Source organism: Narcine bancroftii, chromosome 2 (genome assembly GCF_036971445.1).
Source record: "Narcine bancroftii isolate sNarBan1 chromosome 2, sNarBan1.hap1, whole genome shotgun sequence".
NCBI classification, from domain to species: Eukaryota; Metazoa; Chordata; class Chondrichthyes; order Torpediniformes; family Narcinidae; genus Narcine; species Narcine bancroftii.
In genome coordinates, this window is record NC_091470.1 from 339,730,330 (window position 1) to 339,753,979 (window position 23,650).

The 23,650-nt window shown below is 36.0% G+C and overlaps 1 long non-coding RNA gene across 3 annotated transcripts in view; it reads right to left on the reverse strand.

Annotated features, from left to right (window-relative positions):
* Positions 1-2,625: 2,625 nt before the first annotated feature.
* Positions 2,626-23,650, reverse strand: part of LOC138752793 (uncharacterized) — a 70,195-nt gene continuing 49,170 nt past the window's right edge. The window contains exons 5-6 of one of the 3 annotated variants that reach the window (XR_011350936.1): positions 14,538-14,604; positions 2,626-3,414 (exon numbers count right to left, since the gene is read on the reverse strand). This is a non-coding gene — a long non-coding RNA (uncharacterized lncRNA). Of the gene's footprint in view, positions 3,415-6,634; positions 6,768-14,537; positions 14,605-23,650 lie in introns of those variants that run through there. The other 2 variants (XR_011350935.1, XR_011350937.1) reach the window with 2 other exon arrangements.

The following is a 23,650-nucleotide window of genomic DNA, read 5'->3' on the forward strand; positions in this document are numbered from 1 at the left end:
GAGATGGAGAAAAATAGGGTGATTCCAACTCATGTTAGAGATGCCATTTGGGAAAACAGGGATTGGCATTCTTTGGTCATCACGAGTATCAAGGTTTACGTTCCCCAATTACAAATAAAGGCAATATTTTTGGAATTTATTAAGGTGTTTGCCAAAGATGATATATTATTGGGGCAACATTTATTACTGAGTGATCAAAATACAACACATCTCTGCCCTGACATACAAAATGATCCGATACATTCCTCATCAGCGCAGATTCTATCAAAGATAACAGCTAAAATCAAGGTGGCTTAGTGCTTTGCAATTAGTGTACATATTAGTTTATTAAAGCTGTTTTACACTCGCACTGTTGGTGTGGTTATTGTCAGTACAACCAGAAGCAAAGCGGGCTCAGGACTGGTCAGTACTTGGAGGGGAGTCCGCCTAGGAATACCAGGTACTGTAAGTTTCTGTGAGGACTTGCAGGACAAAGTGGCGATTCTCTGTCTGCCTTACGGTAGACAAAATTAATGTTACATTCTAAATGTAGTATTACGTGACAATAATGGAATCTTTAACTTTACCTTTTACGTGCTACTGTGTACATAATTTAAATTTGGTTTTAATTGATATAGTAAGCTCCAATATTCAGACCAAGTTTTTTTGGAACTCTAGAAAGTGTCTATACTTTTTTTTTCTGGCAGTTTACCTTGTCTTTCAGTACTAAACGAAGAACAACGCAACCATAATAACCCTTTCGCACTAAATCTAAAGAAGCTTTGTGGGCATCCAGAAAGTCAACAGTAGAGGGTCTTACAGAATTTAGCAGCATGGGTTGTTGCCCTGCAAAGAATTCTGGATGGAGAGATTTAAAAAAAACTGTACTCCTAAACAGCTCACTGAGGTAAAAGATATACTGGAAACACTTAGTACTTACGAATTCTTAGTTGTTCTTATAAAGTGCGGGACAAGGCTTTCAATTTATCTGTATATTTACAGCTTCTCATTTGATGGAGAGGTTAAAAAAAAACTGTGCTCCTAAACAGCTCACTGAGGTAAAAGATATAGAGGAAACATTCAGTACTTACAAATTCTTAGTTGTTCTTATAAAGTGCGGGACAAGGCTTTCAATTTATCTGTATATTTACAGCTTCTCATTTGATGGAGAGGTTAAAAAAAAAACTGTGCTCCTAAACAGCTCACTGAGGTAAAAGATATACTGGAAACATTCAGTACTTATAAATTCTTAGTTGTTCTTATAAAGTGCAGGACAAGGCTTTCAATTTATCTGTATATTTACAGCTTCTCATTTGATCAGCTTTTTGAAAAAGATATGAAAAATACAAAATGAGTATGAATTAATTCAAAGAGATTGAGAATGAAGCAACTGAGTTGGCTAGAAAATGTGATATTAATATGGAATACAAGCAGCACAGAGAACATAAAGGAAAAAGATTCCATGAAGAAATTGCAGAGGGTGAAAGAATACTTGATGCCCAAAATGAAATACATAGTTGAATCCTACTTCGTGTCCTTAGATTCTGTTATAAATAGCACAAGTAAAAGATTTGAGCATTTTAAAAATGTGACTTCCAAATTTAGTGGTTTCAATCCAAAGCATTTTGACGACACAGATAATGTGAACAAATTAGAATTTTTAGCAGACACCTACTCAGACGTTATCAACAGTCAAACTGAAATCATACAAGTTTCTTTCATTCAAAGATATGTACAAAGAGATAGTGTGCACTTGCAGTAAGGAAGATTCAAGTGTCGAGAAACTGACCAATGTATTAAAATTCATGATCGGCAATGACGTGTTCCATTTATCCTAACCTGTCCATTTTGTACCACATTTTTCTGAAATCACCAATAATTCACGCAGTTGTGGAACGATCTTTTAGCCACTCAAACACATAAAATCCTACCTTAGTTCTACAATGGGTGAGGATAGATTGTCTGACTTATCTTTGGTCTCTATTGAAAGACAGTTGACGACTGAAGTAGATTATAATAAATTGATAACTTTGCTAGAATGAAGCCGAGATACAAGAGGCTGTTCTACTTGCTTCATCTATTTTCCATATTGCTTCATTCTGTTTTCATTTTGCGTTTAAAATGTAAAATAATTAAATAATGTATTTTTATTATGTTTGGATTTTGAATACAAGTAACAATTATGTACTTCCATTAAAACTGTATCTTCCTTAAGTTCCTTGTGTTTTGATGTTAAATACAATTTTAAAAATGTATTTAAAATTATTTGGTATGTGTTGTGGATGTGGCACAGCTACCCCCACCCCCCCCACCCCCCGTCACCCTGGTCTGATGCTGCTGCATCTCAATCAGTGGAGCCCACCATTCAACCACTGATTCACCATATGGTATACGCTGTGGCCAATGTTCCCTCTAAATCTTAGTGTGTGCAAAAATCTTATGTTGTGCCAAGTTTTTTTCCAGTGACTGAAGTTTATATGCACTGAATGCTTGTGTAAATGTGAACTTGAATTTGTTTCAAGGTAATAATGGCACAGCCTGTCTCTCATGGCTAATAAAACTGTATTGGCATGTTTTAATCTACAACAAGCATGACTGCATTCTACGAAGTAACATATTTAGTTAGGATTTTATTCTATTGTTTGAACTACATTATTTTAGGTAACTAACCTTTGGTGCGCACATCGATTTCCTTTGTGCGCTGGTTGCAAAATGAATGTCACCCAAACGCGCACAGCTTAGAGGGAACAGTGGTCATGGTGCCTTTTTGATGTGCTCACTTCCCCTAATGTTAGAACCTGGCTACACCCCTGAGTGTTTTATTTCCTTGCCACAGCAATAATTACATGAAAACACATGATTTGCAGAATTACCGGTAAGTCAATGAGTTCAAAGTTATCAACAAGCAAGTGGGGCCCTGGTGTTCCAAGGGCCTTTAAATGGATCCCTCTTTTTGTTGTTTGTCGATCATGCATCTGCAAACCAACTTATTCATTTACAGGGCCTTGTTCCTTGCCTCCTATCCATCGGCTTCTAATAGCTGCACTGTGACTCAGTAGAATTTGTTCCAGTCAAATTTGCTCAGAAGAAGAAAGCCTTGAGGTATGTTTTTAAAAGTACCAAAGGGATTGTGCCAGTGAAATCATTAACTTCCTTTTGGAGACTTAAGTGTATCCATTTCACACACGCTCCTCTTTGGGGAGAAGGGGTGTGTGTGAAATGGAGAAAATTTAGTCATTTAACCAGTGTTACATTATTGTGCTAGATCTTCTGGTTAATACTTTCCTTGCACCTCCTAAAAGGACAGCAAGGAGAGATCAGTAGCTTGACCAGCAACAACTAGTCTGTGTCAAATCCTTAATAAGCCATAACAGGATGTGAGCAACACTATTCCTCTTCAATCCATGTTGCTGCATCTCTCACTCGCCACCCGATCTGAAAAAGAAATTGCAGGTCATGCTTTTAAACTCAAAGTAATTCCCTGGAATCTGGCTCTTCATACTGTGGAAGTATCTAAATACAAACCACCTCATCAGCACTTTAAAGCACAAAGAAACAAAACTAGTGTTCTCATTCCCAATGATATTTCTGTAAGTACTCGTCTTTAAAAAAAAGAAACATCCTTGATATCCCATCAGAGTTCGGGAAGATTATATACTCAGGACTTTTTTTTTAGGGGGAGAAGTGGTAATTAAATTTTGGTATGTGGTTGAAGGGAAGAATATTAATGGTTTTGCACCTCGTTCAAAAAAAAGTGCTTATTTGTGCAGAACTTTCTGGAACTTGAGGCTGGTCCATGAGCATCTGAAAGGAAAGAGAGGAAGCTTTACAATAGAGAACTTGTATGAGGTCTGTAAGCAATGCATTTTCTCAGTTACTTTCAAAATTCTTTTACTCTTTCCCATTTAAAAACAACATTTATTTTCCTATCATATAGAATTTTAGATGTTTTATTTTATATTTTAATTGTCGCTTGATTCCATATAACCATATAACAATTACAGCACAGCAACAGGCCAATTCGGCCCTTCTAGTCCATGCCCAACATTTTCTCCCACCTAGTCCCATTGATCTGCACCTGGCACATAACTCTCCACACCTCTCTCAACCACATACCTATCCAACTTTTCCTTAAATATTAAAATCGAACCTGAATCTACCACCTTGGCGGTAGCTCATTCCACACTCCCACCAGCATCGAAGTAAAGAAACCAAACCTGCACATAATATTCCAAATTTGGCCGATCAATATCTTCTACAACTTCAACATGACATCCCAACTCCTGTATTCTATACTCTAATTTATGAAGGCTAAAATACCAAAGTTTCTTCACCACCCTATCTACATGTGACTCAACTTTTAGGGAATTATGTATAAGATTTTATAAATCCCTTCATTTTACTGCACTCCTCAATTGCCTACCATTTAACATGCATGATCTTTGCTTATTAGTCCTACCAAACTGTAGAACCTCACATTTATCAGTATTAAACTCCATCTTCCATCTTTCAGTCCACTCTACTAACTGTCCTATATCTCACTGCAAGCTTTGATAATCTTCTTCACTGTTCACAACACTATCAATCTTTGTATAATCTGCATTCTTACTAATTAAATTTACTACCCTATCATCCAGACCATTAACATATATATGACAAACAACAATGGACCCAATACCGATCCCTGAGGCACTCCACTAATCACTGGTCTCCAATTTAACAAATAATTTTCTACCACTACACCCTGGGACCTCTCATCCAACCATTGTTTAATCCATTTCACTACTTCAACATTAATGCACGATGCTTGAACCTTCCTAACTAACCTCTTATGTGGAACCTTGTCAAAGGCATTATTAAAGTCCATATAGACAACATCAATAGCCTTCCCCTCGTCAACCTTCTTAGTAACCTCCTTGAAAAAGCTCTATAATATTTGTTAAACATGATCTACCATTTAGAAAGCTGTGTTGACTACTCCTAATCAATCCTTGTCTCTTGAAATAATTGTATATACCATCTCTAACAACACTCTCCATTAATTTATCCACCTCTGACGTCAGACTCACAGGCCTATAATTACCAGGTTTACTTTTGGAGCCTTTTTTAAACAGTGGAACAACATGAGCTACCTTCAATCCTCCAGCACCTCCTCATTTTAAATATTTCTGTCAGAGCTCTCACTATTTGTACACTAACCTCCCTCAGGATCCTAAGGAATATTTTGTCAGGATTCTCTTTAAAATAGCCAATACTACTTCCTGTATATTAATCTGTATATTATCCATGACCTCACTACCAGATTTCCTATACTTCACCTAGCTTAATATTCCTTAGACAATACTGAAGAAAAAATAATTTAAAATTTCTCCCATCTCTTCTGACTTCTCACATAGCCTACCCCTCTGGTGCTCAATTTTATTCCTCACTATTCTTTTACTGTTAATGTACCTGTAGAAACCCTTTGGATTTATTTTTACCTTGAGCCTTTCTAATTTCTTTCTTAACATTTTTTAATGCTCCTTATATTCTTCAAGCACCTCATTTACTCCCCGCTGTCTATACCAGTTGGACACATCCCTATTCCTCCAAACTAAATTTTCAATATTCTTTGAAAACCAAGGCTCCCTATATTTTCTAACCTTTCCTTTAATCCTCACAGGGACATACTAACTCTGTACTCACAAAATTTCCCCTTTGAATGCCTATTTATCTGTTGCATCCTTCCCAGAAAATAAATGATCCCAATCTGCACCTAAATCTTTTTGCATCTCCTCAAAATTAGCCTTGTTCCAATCAAGAATCTCAATCTTAGGCCCAGCTCTATCCTTCTCCATTTAAAATTAATAATATTATGATCACTAGACCCAAAGTATTCCCCAACACAATCTCTGTCACCCGACCTATCTCGTTCCCCAATAGGAGATCCAATACTGCCCACTCTTTAGTTGGTCCTTCTTTGTGTTGATTTAGAAAATGTTCTTGAACACATTTGACAAACTCCAACCCATCCAGCCCTTTTACAGTATGGGTGTCCTAATCAATGTGTGGAAAGTTAAAATCTCCTACAATCACCACCTTATGTTTTTTTACTCATATATTCCAACTCATTACAAATTTGCTCCTCTAATTCCCTCAGAGCATTAGATTGTCTATAATACACCCCCATTAGTATTTTCATGCCTTTCCCATTCCTCAATTTCATCCAAATAGCCTCACTGGACAAGCCCTCCAATCTATCCTGCCATAGCATTGCTGTAATGTTTTCTCTATCAAGCAATGTGACTCCTCTACCTTTTATCCCCCCGTTCTATCAAGCCTAAAACAATGGAATCCTGGAACATTTAGCTGCCAATCATGCCCCTCCTGCAACCAAGTTTCACTGATGGCTACAATGTCATATTTCCATGTGTCAATCCATCCTCTTAGATCACCTAACTTTCTTAACCATGTACCTTGCACTGAAATATATACACGGTCTCCCAGGAGTCGCATCTGGATGCACCTTTGGCAGGTGTGATTATCAGGAAACTTTGTGCTGTCCCTAACCCCTCACATCCTGCAATCAGAGCACAGGACTCCCCCAAGTGCCTCCATAAGCTACTCTTAAATTAAATTAGATTCATTAAAATAAACTTACCAGCCTTACCTCACTGGGAGCACCTCCGCAGCCTCTGCTCGCCGAAGCCTCTCGAGCCAAAGCCTCAAAGTCCCATTCCTTCACTATGTCACTCGCTCCATTTTTAAATCTTCCTTTAGTTGATTGTTACATTTCATGAATATCCATTCTAATCGTATTACATTAATGCCCAGTTATTACATTTTTTAACATTAACAAATATTATTGATTAATAATATATTCCACATGCTATGAAATAGATTGCAGATGTTTGCAGTCTACCAAACATCTGCAATCTATTTCATAGCATGTGGAATATATTATTAATTGCATATTTTGCACTGGCAAATATTGCACCAGATTATTTCAGATCAGAATTTTTTTTTGGTGATTGTCTATCGAAGATACTAAGTGATGTTGAATAATGGCCCAAAACATGAAGTTCAGAAGGAGAAGAAAGACATACATGGCTGCTCAACATTCAATAAAATTGAGTCTGATGCAGTCAATCATCCTTCCTGAAAACTAGCACTTGATTCTCTTTGTATCCAAAAGTCTACTGATCTTAGCATTGAACACATTATCTGACCATCCATCACTCTCTGAGCTAGTGAATTCCAAAGATTGATAAATAAATTTCTCATCTTATCCATTGGTTCTATGACTCGGGTGCTTGGTTCTTTTGATGTTTGAATGCAGAGACTGTGGACTTCTTTACTACTACTACTACAAGAGCTGTCACTCAGATTCGATAGAGCTGGCAACAGCTCCAAGGCAAGCATTCCCAAACCAAACAGTAGTGCCTGCTACAGAAATGTATCAAGCTTATACCACTCATTTCTGTCACCTTGTGAATGATTTTCTTTCTCTTTCAAACCTTAAACTATGTTGCTCTTTTCCTTTTAACCCTTTTAAGGCTAATCCAGCCATTGTTTTCTCTTGAAGCATCTTGAAGCTCCACTTTCACCTGAACACTCCACCCACAAACTTCCCATGTTGAGGCTTCCACACATTGAGAGGACCAGAAATCTATTAGTTGTTCAGGGTCTGACTAGATGCTAGATTATGAATGAAACTGCCAATCCTTAATTATGTTTGTCATTTTCTTCTGTGGATTATGTATTCTTAATCTAAATGGTCCTTGAGCAAGACTAACCAGGTGTATGTGAGGTATAACAACTTGTGTCAGGGAGGTTGCAAAACCCATCATCAAACACCCCCCTCCTTCCTTCCACCCCCCCCCCCCACCCCCACCCCCAGCAATTTCTCCCCTTGTTTTCTGTCAGAACTTGGGGTATGTCTAGCCACGGAAGCCTATCTACTGTAGAACCATAGAATGCTACAGCACAGAGAAGCAGGCCATTCAGCCCTTTTAGTCTGAGTTGACCACTATTTTGCTAGTCACACTGACCTGCTTCCATGTTTTACTTCCCTGCAGACAATTGTTCCTTCCCTTTATCCCTAATTGGTCCTAACATCCTCCTGTTTTTGTAGAACACTTTGGGGTTTTCTTTAATCCTACTTACTATGGACTTCTTATGTCCCCATCTTGTTCTCCTCTCCGCTTTTAAATTTTATATCTAGCTACCTTATAATTCTCAAGACCCGACCTTAATTTTGCTTCCTTCTTCCTCTTGACTAACTGTCCCACCTCTCTTGTCAACCGTGGCTCCTTTAAGGTGATGACATCAATGTAGTGGACTGGGCATAGATGATGATGAGATGAAAATGAAGCAGCAAAGAGATTGAAAGCCTCATAGCTTGATGTCAAGGTAACAGTACATTATTCTACCTAGATTAATGTTGAAAGAGGGACTTTCAGCTGGCAACTGCCATGAGATAAGTGGCAGTGTTAGGTGCTCCTGATATTTTTTTAAATATCCCTTATTCAATCATTTTTTAATTTTTAATCAAAGTGGATTAACTTTGCCTCCTCATCATTTACTATAATTTCTTTTCAAAACGATGTAGACAAGGGATGCACAAAAAGGGGAAAATGGAAAAGAAGAAACAGCTCCTTTGCAAAAAATGTGACAGAAATGCTGAAAAAACAGTCGTGGGTATAAACCATCAAAATCACTGGTTAAAGTTCTACAATTGATTACGGCTATTGAAGACCGTTTGAAACCTGAAAAAAGCACCTTAGTCTTTAGCTGTTAAACCAACCTCGGAACATCATCCTTGTTCAGTAATTCTTCATTATCACCATTACCAAGAAAAGAAATGAGTTATTCTTGAAGCTTGTCAGAACAAAATTTGATCTATTATGGTCCAAAAAGAAGATTTGTTGAAGCTTTTTGCCCTGAAGTCATGGCCATGTGAAAAGAATATAGAGGAGCGATGGCTGAACTTTACAAGAAGAGTCTGAAACCTGCTTTGTCGTATCCTGCTCATCTGCAGATCATTTTGGAAAACAGTCAAAGGACATTTTTTAATTTGGTGGATGAAACAAGTGGATGATCCTTCTTCAGCTTCAAGCTTGACATGAACTAATGTTTCTGATTTGGAAAGAGTTTTTATTTTATTCTGAAAGGTGTTTTTTTTTTTCGAGTTTGGTTGTCTCTTTTGTTGTTGATTTAATCTTTCTTTTTCAATCATTTTATTGGTTTTAACATATGCAAAAAACAAGTTACAAATATTAAATAGCAGTGAACAAAGTACACTGTTATTAATTTTAAAAAAGAAGAGGAAAAAACCCAAATATTTTTAAATTAAGAATCAACCCCCCACCACCAATGAGGGCTGCTGGCCTCATAATTATATTAATATTAATAATATTAATTATGATAGCAATGGGGTTAAAATAAAGGACCAATAATCTACAGGGTTTGATAGTTATTGAGAAAAGAGAGAAAGTTAAGATCAATTGCAGTAGTAGAACATCTAATTGTTTTTGAGAGACAGACAGGCCATGCCATCACATCCGACAACCATTGAGTTTGAGTGGGAGGGGCAGCATCTTTCCACCTCAGTGAAATGGCCTTTCTAGTAGTGAGGGAATCAAAAGCCACAACATGGGATTGTGAAGAAGTCAGTGTTAAATTTATTGGCCCCACTCACTCCAAAGATAGTAAAAAAAGGGAGGGAGAACTAACGATAAAGTGCGAAATACCCCCTGCCAGAAATGAAAGAGAGAAGAACATAACCAAAACATATGAAACAAAGTACCTTCCTCAGTTATGCGTTTGTCACATTTAGAAGAGATGTTATGATAAGACTTAGCTAACTGAACCTTGGAAATGTGGGCTAGATGGTCTACTTTAAATTGTATTAATGAATGCTTAGCACAAAGAAAAGATGAGTAATTGATTTAATCAAGTGGTTTTATTTTAATTTAGTTTCTTCAATTACTTTATAGAGTGTATTCACTTTATTTTATTAACGTAGACAACATTTGGCCTATTTTGATTGCTCATTTATCAATACCACTAGTGAAATAATGCATGTATTTATCAATACCACTAGTGAAATAATGCATGTATTTATCAATACCACTAGTGAAATAATGCATGTATTTATCAATACCACTAGTGAAATAATGTATGTATTTAGCAATACCACTAGTGAAATAATGCATGTATTTATCAATACCACTAGTGAAATAATGCATGTATTTATCAATATCACTAGTGAAATAATGCATGTATTTATCAATATCACTAGTGAAATAATGCATGTATTTATCAATACCACTAGTGAAATAATGCATGTATTTATCAATACCACTAGTGAAATAATGTATGTATTTATCAATACCACTAGTGAAATAATGCATGTATTTATCAATACCACTAGTGAAATAATGCATGTATTTATCAATATCACTAGTGAAAAAATGCATGTATTTATCAATACCACTAGTGAAATAATGTATGTATTTATCAATACCACTAGTGAAATAATGCATGTATTTATCAATACCACTAGTGAAATAATGCATGTATTTATCAATACCACTAGTGAAATAATGCATGTATTTATCAATATCACTAGTGAAATAATGCATGTATTTATCAATACCACTAGTGAAATAATGCATGTATTTATCAATACCACTAGTGAAATAATGCATGTATTTATCAATACCACTAGTGAAATAATGCATGTATTTATCAATACCACTAGTGAAATAATGCATGTATTTATCAATATCACTAGTGAAATAATGTATGTATTTATCAATACCACTAGTGAAATAATGCATGTATTTATCAATATCACTAGTGAAATAATGCATGTATTTATCAATACCACTAGTGAAATAATGCATGTATTTATCAATACCACTAGTGAAATAATGCTTGTATTTATCAATACCACTAGTGAAATAATGTATGTATTTATCAATACCACTAGTGAAATAATGCATGTATTTATCAATACCACTAGTGAAATAATGCATGTATTTATCAATATCACTAGTGAAATAATGCATGTATTTATCAATACCACTAGTGAAATAATGCATGTATTTATCAATACCACTAGTGAAATAATGTATGTATTTATCAATACCACTAGTGAAATAATGCATGTATTTATCAATACCACTAGTGAAATAATGCATGTATTTATCAATATCACTAGTGAAATAATGTATGTATTTATCAATACCACTAGTGAAATAATGCATGTATTTATCAATATCACTAGTGAAATAATGCATGTATTTATCAATATCACTAGTGAAATAATGCATGTATTTATCAATACCACTAGTGAAATAATGTATGTATTTATCAATACCACTAGTGAAATAATGCATGTATTTATCAATATCACTAGTGAAATAATGCATGTATTTATCAATATCACTAGTGAAATAATGCATGTATTTATCAATACCACTAGTGAAATAATGCTTGTATTTATCAATACCACTAGTGAAATAATGTATGTATTTATCAATACCACTAGTGAAATAATGCATGTATTTATCAATACCACTAGTGAAATAATGCATGTATTTATCAATATCACTAGTGAAATAATGTATGTATTTATCAATACCACTAGTGAAATAATGCATGTATTTATCAATATCACTAGTGAAATAATGCATGTATTTATCAATATCACTAGTGAAATAATGCATGTATTTATCAATACCGCTAGTGAAATAATGTATGTATTTATCAATACCACTAGTGAAATAATGCATGTATTTATCAATATCACTAGTGAAATAATGCATGTATTTATCAATACCACTAGTGAAATAATGCATGTATTTATCAATACCACTAGTGAAATAATGCATGTATTTTATTTATCAAACCTGGGAAAGTGGGTTTGTGCGGTTAGTTTATTATATGAACATTAGACAATGTCAGCATTGAAACAATGTATATGCTCTTAATCTATTTTAGGTTTTGGAATAATTATATATTATTCATATAATTCTATGTGAATCTAGCATCTATGTCACTGAACTTGGAATTAAAAGTGGACTCTTTGTATAGTTCAAAGAGCTCCTTTTTAAAATACTTATTCAGGGTTTATTTACTCTTTTAAGTTCTTTGGACTCAATGGTTATGACGACGTTGACACAGCTGCACATACTTTCTTTAATCTGCTAGATAGTGGTAATGAATCATGAAATTATTCTGCATGAGTTCATATTGTTTAATTTTATTGTTATATTGTATTCTTGATATTTGATGGGCTATTTAAGATTTTAAAAGGGACAGACAGAGTAAATGTGGATAGGTTTTTACAATTAAGAGTGGGGGAGATTCAAACTAGAGGGCATGGTTTAAGATTGAAGGGGGAAAATTATAAGGGGAACATGAAGGGAAATTTCTTGACGCAAAGGGTGGTAGGGATGTGGAATGAGCTTCCGGCAGACGTGGTTGAGGCAGGAACATTGGTTACATTTAAGGAAAGACTGGATAGTTACATGGAGAGGAAAGGACTGGAGGGGTATGGACCGGGTGCTGGTCAGTGGGACTAGGAGGGTGGGGATATGTTACAGCATGGACTAGTAGGGCCAAACTAGCCTGTTGTGTGCTGTAAGGGGTTATATGGTTATATGACTTAATCAAGCAGTATTATTTTAATTTATTCATTCAGTTTATTTTGGGTTTTTTGATGTTAAAGTTTTTATAGTTTATTAATTTTATTTTAATAAGGTAGACTGTTTTTAATAAGGTAGACCTATTTTAATTAATCATTTATTAATATTACTGGCAATATAATGCATGTACTGAATTTATAAACTGACCAAGGGAGTGTTGTCTTGCATGGTTAGATTTTATTTTTATATGGCCCCGGGAAATAATTTGGATCATGAAGTTACTGTGCATGTGTTTATTTTGTTTATCCTTACTGCAATATTGTATTTTTCACTTTGGTTAAATTTCCTTTTTTTTTTCAAAGAATTTGAACTTGTTTGGGGGAAATTTATTATTATTGGGTTTGGAAGGGAGGGATTTTGTTTGGGTTTTTAGTAGGTCTGCGAGGTTGTTTTGCTTTTATGATCTGCAATTTTATACTTGCATTGTGGTTTCAAGGTGGCAGCTCTTGAAAGGATGACAGATACGCAGGATTATTTTTACAACATTAATTAATATTAATTAAGACATGATTAGCCAGATTTTACATTTTGTGGAATATGAAAGGAATGAATTTTCTAGTCAAACATTCTAGGATATTTGCCCATGTTAAACACTTGAAAGCTGATATTGTCTTTCTTCAAAAAATCCATATCAAGAATTCTGATAGGAATAAACTTATGACCAAATGAAAATGACAATATTTTAATTCCTGTTCTGATGCTAAGATTAGGGGAATCATAATATCCCATTTTTCTTCATAACACTTTACCTGATAAACAAGGCCACTATATTATTCTTACTGGTAAATTATATAATACAGGAACACGATCCTTTATCTGGACATCTAAAATCCGAAAAGCTCCAAAATCCGGAAACTGGGGAGTGAGACGGCAGCACAAGTCAGGCAGATGAGGGACTGGCAGCACGAGTCGGGCGGGCAAATGGGGGGGAGACCAGCAGCGCGAGTTGGGCGGGTGAGGGACTGGCAGCGCGTCGGGTGGGCGAGGGGGGTGTCTGGCAGCACATCAGGTGGGCAAGGGGGGAGACCAGCAGTGCAAGTCAGGCATTGGGGAGGGGAGACCGACAGCGTGAGTCGAGTGGGTGAGGGAAGGGTACCGGTGGTGTGAGTCGGGCCAATGAGGTGGGGGAGACTGGCAGCGCGAGTCGGGCAGGTGAGGGGTGGAGGAGAAACCAGCAGCGCAAGTAGGGCGGGTGAGGGGGGGGGGGAGAGACGGCAGCGTGATTGGAAAGGGGTAGGGGTGGATATGGCAGCACAATTCAGGTGGGTTTAAATTTGGCTTTCTGAAATTCGGAACACACAGTCCCCCAAGATTTCCGGATAAAGGCTCGTGTACCTGTGAAAGGGTTGATCGTGCTATTGTTTATTCCCCAACACCGATGAACCAGAATTTTTGAAAGATTTTTTTCAGCTCTACCTGATCTAAGTCATTACTCATTGGTATTGGGGTGGGGGGGGGGGGGGTGGGAGGGGAAACTTTAAGTGTTGGCTAAATACTGTTTTAGATCATTCTTCTAAATCTGTTCTAAGTAAATCTGCAGCAATAATTCACTCCTTTTTAACAAATTATGGTATCTCAGATGGTTGGTAATTTTTAAATCCTTCTTTGTTAGCAATTTTAGTGTCTTTTTTTGTCTTCCTGTTTATATAAGTTAACTGATAGTCTGGTATTTAAACATATTTGAGAATATGAGCACAATTTAGAAGGTTTTTTGGATTTCAGAATTTTTCCCTTGTTAGTCTATTATATATTATCGTCTTTTTCTACCTTCATTGTCACAGATTTGGCATAAAATGTTTCAAAGAATTTTTATTCAAAATAATTTTGCTTCTTTTGAACAATTGGTGATTAAATGTAACTTACCAAACATGCATTTTTTTTTAGATGCTGACAGGTTTGACATTTTGTTCAATCTCAGATCCTTGATTTTCTATAAATTTCCAAGGCAAATATATTTGATTTACTTTTTGATTTATAACTTTCTCATAGAGGTTCAATATCTCTTATTTATACACATTTGCTTGATTTGAAAATGGCCTCGCTAGTTAAGATTAAGAGAGACTGGGAACAGGATCTGAATCTTTCATTCTCTGACGAAGTTTGGGATTTTATTTGTAATCTGATTAATACTATCTCCTTTTGTGCACAACATTGCTTATTGTAATTTAAGGTGTCCATAGAGTACACAAGTTTTACTCTGACAATTGTAAATTTGCTGAGACTTCTTTAATTCACATGCTTTGGACATGCCCTAGTTTACAAAAAATTTGGAAAGATATTTTTTCAAACATTAACAGTGATACTTAAGGTTAAATTTGAATCTTCCCCTTTAATTGCTCTTTTTGGATCATTTCAAGATGATGACATCTTACTGACTTCAACTCAAAACCGAATTCTATCTTTTACTTCATTGATGGCCAGACATGCAATTTTGATAAAATGGAAAGATACTCAACATCTGCAGAAGGAACCATCCCAGGAATGGGCCATCGAGGAATCAGCAAAATGGCAGCCGCACAAGAACAACTAAAAGAAGGAGACTCACTTATCCTCCTCCAGGAAATAGGGAAAGTTAATGAAGCTAGTTCCAACGAACTGGATTCTAAAACCTCAAAAATCAACCAATCTATCTTTGGACTTAAATCTGTGTTTGATAAGTTGAGCTCCCACGTAGCTGAGGGAAGAAAGTATTGGGGTGGCGGAGGACTGATTGGCAGAGATGGACTCTTCCTTTAACACATTAAGGAAAGAAAATGATTTTTTTTTAATGGGGAAAATTCACCAGTTGAAAAATTACAACCGATGCAATAACATATAACATCGATGCAATAACATCAATCTTCAAGAAGGCTGAGAGGGAAATAACCGTGTAAACATCTTTACCAATTGGATCCCAGACACCAGGGGATAAGAACATTTTAATGAGCCTATAATAATAGAATGAGGGTATTGAGCTCTTACACCCTGTCCATCTACAGACTAGAGACTAAGACATGTCCAGATACATTTACTTAAGTATCAGGACCAGTAAAAATATCTTACGCATCGCCGGGTAGTGGTCCAGAGAAAATAAAGGCCCCATCATATATAATAATAACTGAGTGCTATTTTTTCCTGAATTGAGTGCCAACATAATGAAGTGCAGGAGGGTGTTTGATCAAATTAAGAAGGACCTTCCATTTGCTTTACTTCATCCCGCAACATTGAGGATCACACTCCCAGAGGGAGAGAGAAGATTCTTTAAAATGCCTGGGAAAGCGGCGACATACCAACATGGTTCACCAGATGGAAAATAAAATAACGGACCTGAGCAAGTGAAAGAAAACCAGACAGGCAGTCATAGTTTTTATGAACTGCCGTGGATATAAGTTTTAAGCTGTTGTCACATTTTCAATTTACATTTAATAGATGAGTTACAATTTAAACCGACTAATTTCTATGGTAGCTAATTTTTATAGTAACTATTTTTGAGTTGGATGTTTTCAAAATTAAAAGTTTCATTCAAAATTAAATATTTTTATACTCATGTTTTCAGTTAAGAGCCCTGGACTGGGCAAAATGTTTACAAATCAGTCAGACATGTGTCTGACAAGTTGAGAGTGCCCATCCAGTTTGATGGGGAAGGTAATGCCAAATATTCAGAAGTCAGCATTGGGAGGAGGTGGGTTTTTTTTATTCATCTTGTCAGTGCTTTATCCTTTTTTTAAATTGCATAGAGATTCTACAAGAGGTTATTAAACTTTGGTATATATATATGACTATCATTGATGAATAAAGTAGTGAAATTCGTCAGCTTTAATGTGAATGGGATAAATGGAATAGTTAAAAGGAAAAGAGTCTTGGCACATGAAAAAAATGCAAACTGATATTGCTTTTATACAAGAAGCCTAGCTTACTATACAGAAGCATAAGAAATTGAGGAGAGAAAAGGTAGGAAATGTAATATTGTCATCTTTTAATTCCAAAGCCAGGGGGTAGCCACTTTCATAAACAAACACACTCCGGTAGTGATTGGTGAAATTATTATTGACCCATCAGGCTGATATGTATTAGTTAATTGTCAGGTTTATTCAGAACCTTGAGTGCATTTAAATTTATACGCACCTAATTATGATGATACTTTATTCAAGATATTTTTCTTAAGGTGCCAGGGGACAACAATACTTGTAGGGGGCAACCTTAATTTTTGCTTGGATCCTGCCTGGACAAGTCAACTCCAACAGTATCCAAAATAAAGGTGGCCAAAACTACCTTGGCTTTTAAGAAAGATTTAAGTTTGACAGTTGTGTGGAGGCAAGCGCACCCTCAAACCAGGGATTAATCCTTTTATTCCTGCCCCCTTAACTCTCATACTAGCTAATTCATAGAACATTTGTGTCTGAATATTTATCTAAACTCTTGTTGGATCATTCAACCCAACCCTCTCTATTTTAATGCCAGAAAAAACAGCTAACATATAGATGGTGTTTGAACCCCACCTGTCTTCAAAAACCAGATAAAGTATTTTGTGAGACCAATTATCCCCCCACTCCTAATTGTTTTATATTATGGGATGCACTGAAAGCGTATTTAAGGGGACAAATAATTTCATATGCAAAAGGTATTAAGAAGAAATATATGGCAGACATAGAAGAACTGGAAAAAGACATTCTGAAATTGGAAAAGAAGTTCCAACAGTCTGGTTCTATGGAAGTATATAAATTGCATGTAAACAAAAAGCTCAAGTACAATACATTACACACTTATAGAATCGGTTAAAAAAATTTTTTAAGAACTAAACAAAGATATTATGAATTGGGAGAGAAGGCATATAAAATCTTGTCCTGGCAACTGAAAACAGAGGAAAGTTTAAGGACAATTAACACAATTCAGACTGAAGTGAGTTTAGTTTCATTTGATCCAATAGAAATTAATGACATATTTAAACAGTTTTATGCAAATTTATATACATCTGGATCACCAGAAGACCTGATCAAGATTGATGATTTTTTTTTTGTCCACTGTTAAACTGCTCAAGAAGATCAAACGAATTTCAATTTCCCCTTTACCCCAAAAGAAATTGAAAAAGCCTTAGGCTCACTGAAATCTAATAAATCACCATAGGAGGATGGCATTCTGTCTGAATTTTATAGAGAATTTAAGGATTTACACATCCCTCTCTTCATGGATGTAATTAATTTAGCATCTAAAACCCAAACTCTCCCTGAATCCTTCTCTACTGCCATAATCATTGTGATTCATAAAAAAGAGACCCATTAAAATTCTCTTAATTTCAGCCCATTTCATTATTAAACTCATTTTAAATTGATTTCTAAGGCCCTGATTAACAGGCTTGACCAATAGTTGCTGAAATTAATAAATCTAGACCAGAGTGACTCTATTTTGAAATGTCGGTCAGCTAAAAATTTATGTAGCCTCTTTAATATTATCCACTATGCAAAATCTAAGGCTGATTCTTGCTATAACTCTAGATGCTGAAAAGGCCTTTGATATGCTGGAATGGTCCTATGCATTTAGAATCTTGGTGAAGATTGGGTTTGGACAGCTGTTTATTAACTGGGTAAAAACTCTCTATCATAGAACCAGAGCTAGGTTCACCACTAATGGACAGATTTTGGGAACCTTTCCTTTCTGAGCACATTGAGTTGACAGGGCTGTCCTTTATCTCCTTTTTGTTTTGGCTATTGAACACCTAGCTGAAGCAATTAGACAAGACTCAGATATAAAGGATAAAGTGGGACAGACAAACCATAAAATTAACCTTAATCTTCTATTTAACAGTCCTTGTTAACTCCTTCACCAAATTTTAGACTTTATTAAAAATTTATGGTGATTATTTGGGATATAAGGTAAATTTAGAAAAAAGCAAAATTATTCCACTAACAAATTTGGACTACACGGAGAATCAGCAAACAAGCCCATTCAAGAGGCCCTCGAATTATATAAGATATCTTGGAATAATGGGAGATAATGACCTCCAGAATCTATACAAACTTAATTATGTTATTGACAGTGTCAGTTTTCATAAAATCTCTTCCACAGATGGGTCACTGCATGTTTGATGTCATTGTAATGGTATGAAGGAGTTATCAGGAGAGGGAACTGTTTGAGCAATTCCTGGTTTGGGCAGGTGCTGGGCTGGAGACTCGTTAGCTGAATGATGGATGTTGCAGGTGATGAATACAGCTCATCTGAGCAAATATGTGATAGTCTATTAATGGCACTTCTTCAAATCCACCAGTAGGGAAAAGTGCGAAAGAAAATCCTCACTTATGATCGGTTTTGAAAAGTTTGCTACGGTGAAAATCAATTGAAGTTCTTTCTTGTGGCCGAAATCAGCTGTTACTGACCTCTGGCCAAACGTCTGGATGCTTGAATTTTTTGCAGCGGCAAGAACACATCCAGGATTAGGGCAATGGCGCTCTTGGGGAGAGGGAGGAACAACAGATATCTCTGCGTTTGAATTTCTGAGATATTATTTATCAATGAGACAGTTAGTGAGGATAAAGCAGTGTCTGGACTCCTGGGCCTTGTCATTTCCTGGGTGCTGTTTGTAGAGGGAACAACCAGGCCGCTGCTCCATGTTTTCAGTGTTTCCAGCAAATGCATTGGGCCTGCCTATGCCTTCCCTTCACCCACAGGATTTGATATGGAGATGGTCCATCAAAGCCTTAACTTGTGCAATGAGTGGGAGAGGAGTCATGTGATGGAGTAGTGGCTGGTAGGAGAATACCAGCCCTCTCCAGAAAAGAAGAAATAAAGTGAAGAAAATACAAAGTTCAATAAACACAACACATAACAAATAAAAGAGAAAGTTGTGGAGAAAAGAAAGAAAATGGCGCCCAAGAAGGAAAAAGTGAAAACAATGGGAAAAAAAGGAGAAAAGACACCAGAAGAGAAAGGAGAAGGACTTACTTGCATGAAGAAACAGGGACCCTTCATGGAGAAAAGAGCCCGTTCCCCAAGGTTGGTGACGACCCCACAGAGCTGCAACCTCCCGACTGCTGGACGGCATAAAGGGCTCTCTGAGCCAAACAAAACCACACAACTCCGCATGTGTGAGGAGTCACGCATGGTCAGTGCACACACTAAGGAAAAAGAGAACACCGATGGGAGGGGGGCCCAGCTAAGGAGCGAGCAAACACAGCACGACCAGCTGAGGGATGCCCGACACCAGGGCTCTCAGCTGGAAGAAGAGGAAAGCGACAGGAAAGGGAGTGATAGGAAAGAAGAACAGCAACAGAACGCCCAACAGATGACTAGCCCAGAAGAAGAGGACCAACAGCAAGAAGCCAAGCAAGAAGAAGCCCAGCAAAGTGAGACAAGCAGCTTAACAAGCAAGTCAGAAGAGACACAGATACAAGGAAGAGAAGTAGAAGACACAAACACAGGTGTAGACACAGAAGAAGAAGAGGAAGAAGAAGACCAAGACAAAAAGATAGAAGGTAAAATAGATGGACAGTATATAGATTTTAAAAATTTCAAGAACAAATGAGAGCATTAAAAGAATGGTTGACATTAGAATTTAGTGAAATGAAAAGTACAGAAGAAAAAGTGAATAGAATAGAGCTGGTCATAATAGAAATTGGGAAAAGATTAGAAAATGTGGAAGAATGAGAAATAGCTGTAGAAATAGAAGTGAATGACTTAAGAAGAAAATTGGAAGACAGTGACAAAAAAGTTAAAGAGTCACAGGAGTTGTTAACTCAGAAGATGGATATAATGGAAAACTAGAGTAGGCGAAACAACATAAAGATAGTGGGCCTAAAGGAAGATGAAGACGGCACAAATATGAAAGAATGGATCCCAAAGGTCCTGGGAATGCCAGAAATACAGGAAGGAATGGAAATAGAAAGGGCACACAGAACACTAGCCCTGAAACCACAGTCACAACAAAAACCAAGATCCGTTTTAGTAAAATTTCTGAGATACACGACAAGAGAAAATATATTGGAGAAGGCAAGGAATAAAATTAGAGAAGACAAAAAACCATTGGAGTACAAGGGTCAAAAAATATTTTTTTTATCGAGACAAGTTTTGAACTCCTAAAAAATAGAAAGGAGTTTAACACAGCAAAATCGATCCTATGGAAAAAAGGCTATAAATTTATGTTAAGATATCCAGCTGTGCTTAAAATAGTTATCCCGGAGGAGCAAAACAGACTGTTCTCAGATCCGCAGAAAGCACGAGAATTTGCAGAATGCCTTCAGGACAGAAAAAGAGATGAAAAGATGTAACAAGAACGAAGAATGACGACAAACTACATATAAAGATGTAAAAATAATGTATAAGTAAGAACTAAAGAAGGGAGAGAAAAGGAAAGTAAGGGAGTAAGGGGGGAGGGAAAAGAGGGGGGAAAAGAAGAAAAGAGGGTGAGCTTTGTTTTAATGTGAAGATAAAAGTCTTTTCTGGAGGGGGTTGGGTGGGAGAGAATAACAGTCACTCCAAAATCAGTTGACACTTGAGAATGGGTTCACAATCCAAATGGAGAGGGAGTTGGGACAAGCGACGACTCAGAGAGGGGGGGACACTTGGGGTTAAGGGAATTTTAGATGTGGGAGTGGTTGTAGTATTTTATGTTTTAGAAGTGTTGTCATACATTGAGTTCAAAAAGGGAAAACTGAGAGAATAAAATGGGGAAAAGGGGAAAGGTGGTGGTGAGGAAGCAGAAATGAGATGTAAACAGAGTAAGAGATGGCCATGTTGAACTATATGACTATAAACATTAATGGAATACATAACCAAATCAAAAGGAAGAGGCTATTAAATTTACTGAAAAAAAGAAAAAAATAGACATAGCATTTATGCAGGAAATGCATCTAACTGAAGTGGAACATAATAAATTAAAGAGAGACTGGGTAGGGCACGTAACGGCAGCATCATATAATTCAAAAGCCAGAGGTGTAGCTATATTAATCAATAAAAATGTATCAATCAAAATAGAGGAGGAAATAATAGATCCAGCAGGGAGGTATGTAAAGATAAAGTGTCAGATATATTCAGAATTCTGCAATTTGGTCAATATATATGCACCTAATGAAGAAGATCAAAAGTTTATGCAAGATATTTTTTTGAAGATTGTAGATATGCAGGGGAATATATTGATAGGAGGGGATTTTAACCTTAATTTAGACCCAAAGGTGGATAAAATGACAAAAGACAAGCAAAATGAACAAATGAGCCAAATATATGGTTAAATCAATACAGGAAATGCAACTTTTGGATATATGGAGGAGGCAACACCCAGAGGAGAAGGAATACTCATATTATTTGAATAGACATAAAACATACTTAAGGATTGACTTGTTCCTGTTGTCAGCCCATGTCCAAGGGAGAGTTAGGTAAACGGAATATAAAGCTAGATTGTTATCTAATCATTCACCCCTGTTATTAGCAATAGAACTGGAAGACATCCCACCAAGAACATATAGATGGAGATTAAACTCCATTTTACTTAAAAGACAGGAATTTAGAGAATTTATTGAATGCCAAATTAAAATGTACTTTGAAATAAATACAGAATAAGTGAAAGACAAATTTATATTATGGGATGCAATGAAAGCCTTCATTAGAGGGCAGATAATAAATTATGTAAGTAAGATGAAAAAGGACTACAATCCAGAAATAGAACAGTTGGAAAGGGAGATAGTAAGTACAGAAAAAGAACTAGCAACAAGGGAAGATACAACAAAAAGAAGAGAATTGGCGGACAAAAAAATAAAATACGAAACACTACAAACGTACAAGGTGGAGAAGAACATAATGAAAATAAAGCAGAAGTATTACGAGCTAGGAGAAAAAATGCACAAAATACTAGCCTGGCAAATTAAAACAGAACAAGCTAGAAGAACTGTATTGGCATCAAGGAAAAAGGACAAACAAATTACATATAACCCAACAGAGATCAATGAAAACTTTAAGGAATTTTATGAACAATTATACCGAACTAAGAACGAAGACCAAATAGATGAATTTCTAACTAAAATTGAACTACCGAAATTGCAAGGAGGAGCAAAACAAATTGATAAAACCTGTTGAAATAGAGGAAATATAGGATATATTAAAAAAGCTAGAGAACAATAAAACACCTGGAGAGGATAGATTCCCAATAAAATTCTATAAAACATTTAAAGAGTTATTAATCTCTCCTCTCCTGGAGTAATGAACCAGATAGAAGAAACACAAAACTTGCCAGATTCATGTAAAACAGCAATAATTACAGTAATACCAAAGACGGCAAAGATCCACTAACACCAGCATCATATATGCCAATATCTCTACTTAATTCAGATTATAAGATAATAGCAAAACTATTACAAACAGATTGGCCAACTGTGTACCAAAAATAGTAAAACTAGATCAAATTGGATTTATTATGAAAAGACGAACAAGGGACAATGTCTGTGAGGTCATTAACTTAATCCATGCAGTACAGTGAAATAAGATCCCAACAGTGGCTGTTGCTTTAGACGCAGAGAAAGCCTTTGACAGGGTAGAATGGAATTATTTATTCAAAGTATTACAGAGGTTCAACCTACCAGAAAAATATATGAATTGGATTAAAGCATTAAATAAGGGACCATTGGCAAAAGTGACAGTAAATGGATTTATATTGAACCAATTTAAATTAAGTAGGTCAACTAGGCAGGGATGTCTACTATCTTCCTCACTGTTCACTTTAGCAATAGAACCATTGGCAGAACTGATAAGAACAGAAAATAAAATAAAAGGGATAAAAATAAATGAGAAGGAATATAAAATCAGTTTATTTGCAGATAACATCATAGTATACTTAACAGAACCAGAAATAACAATAAAAGAACTACATAAGAAATTGAAGGAATGTGGAGAAATATTGGGGTACAAAGTGAAGCGATGCCAATGAATAATGCGGATTACACAGAGTTTAAAAAAGAATCACCATTTAAATGGCAAACACAAGCAATCCAATACCTAGGTATTAGATTAGATAATAA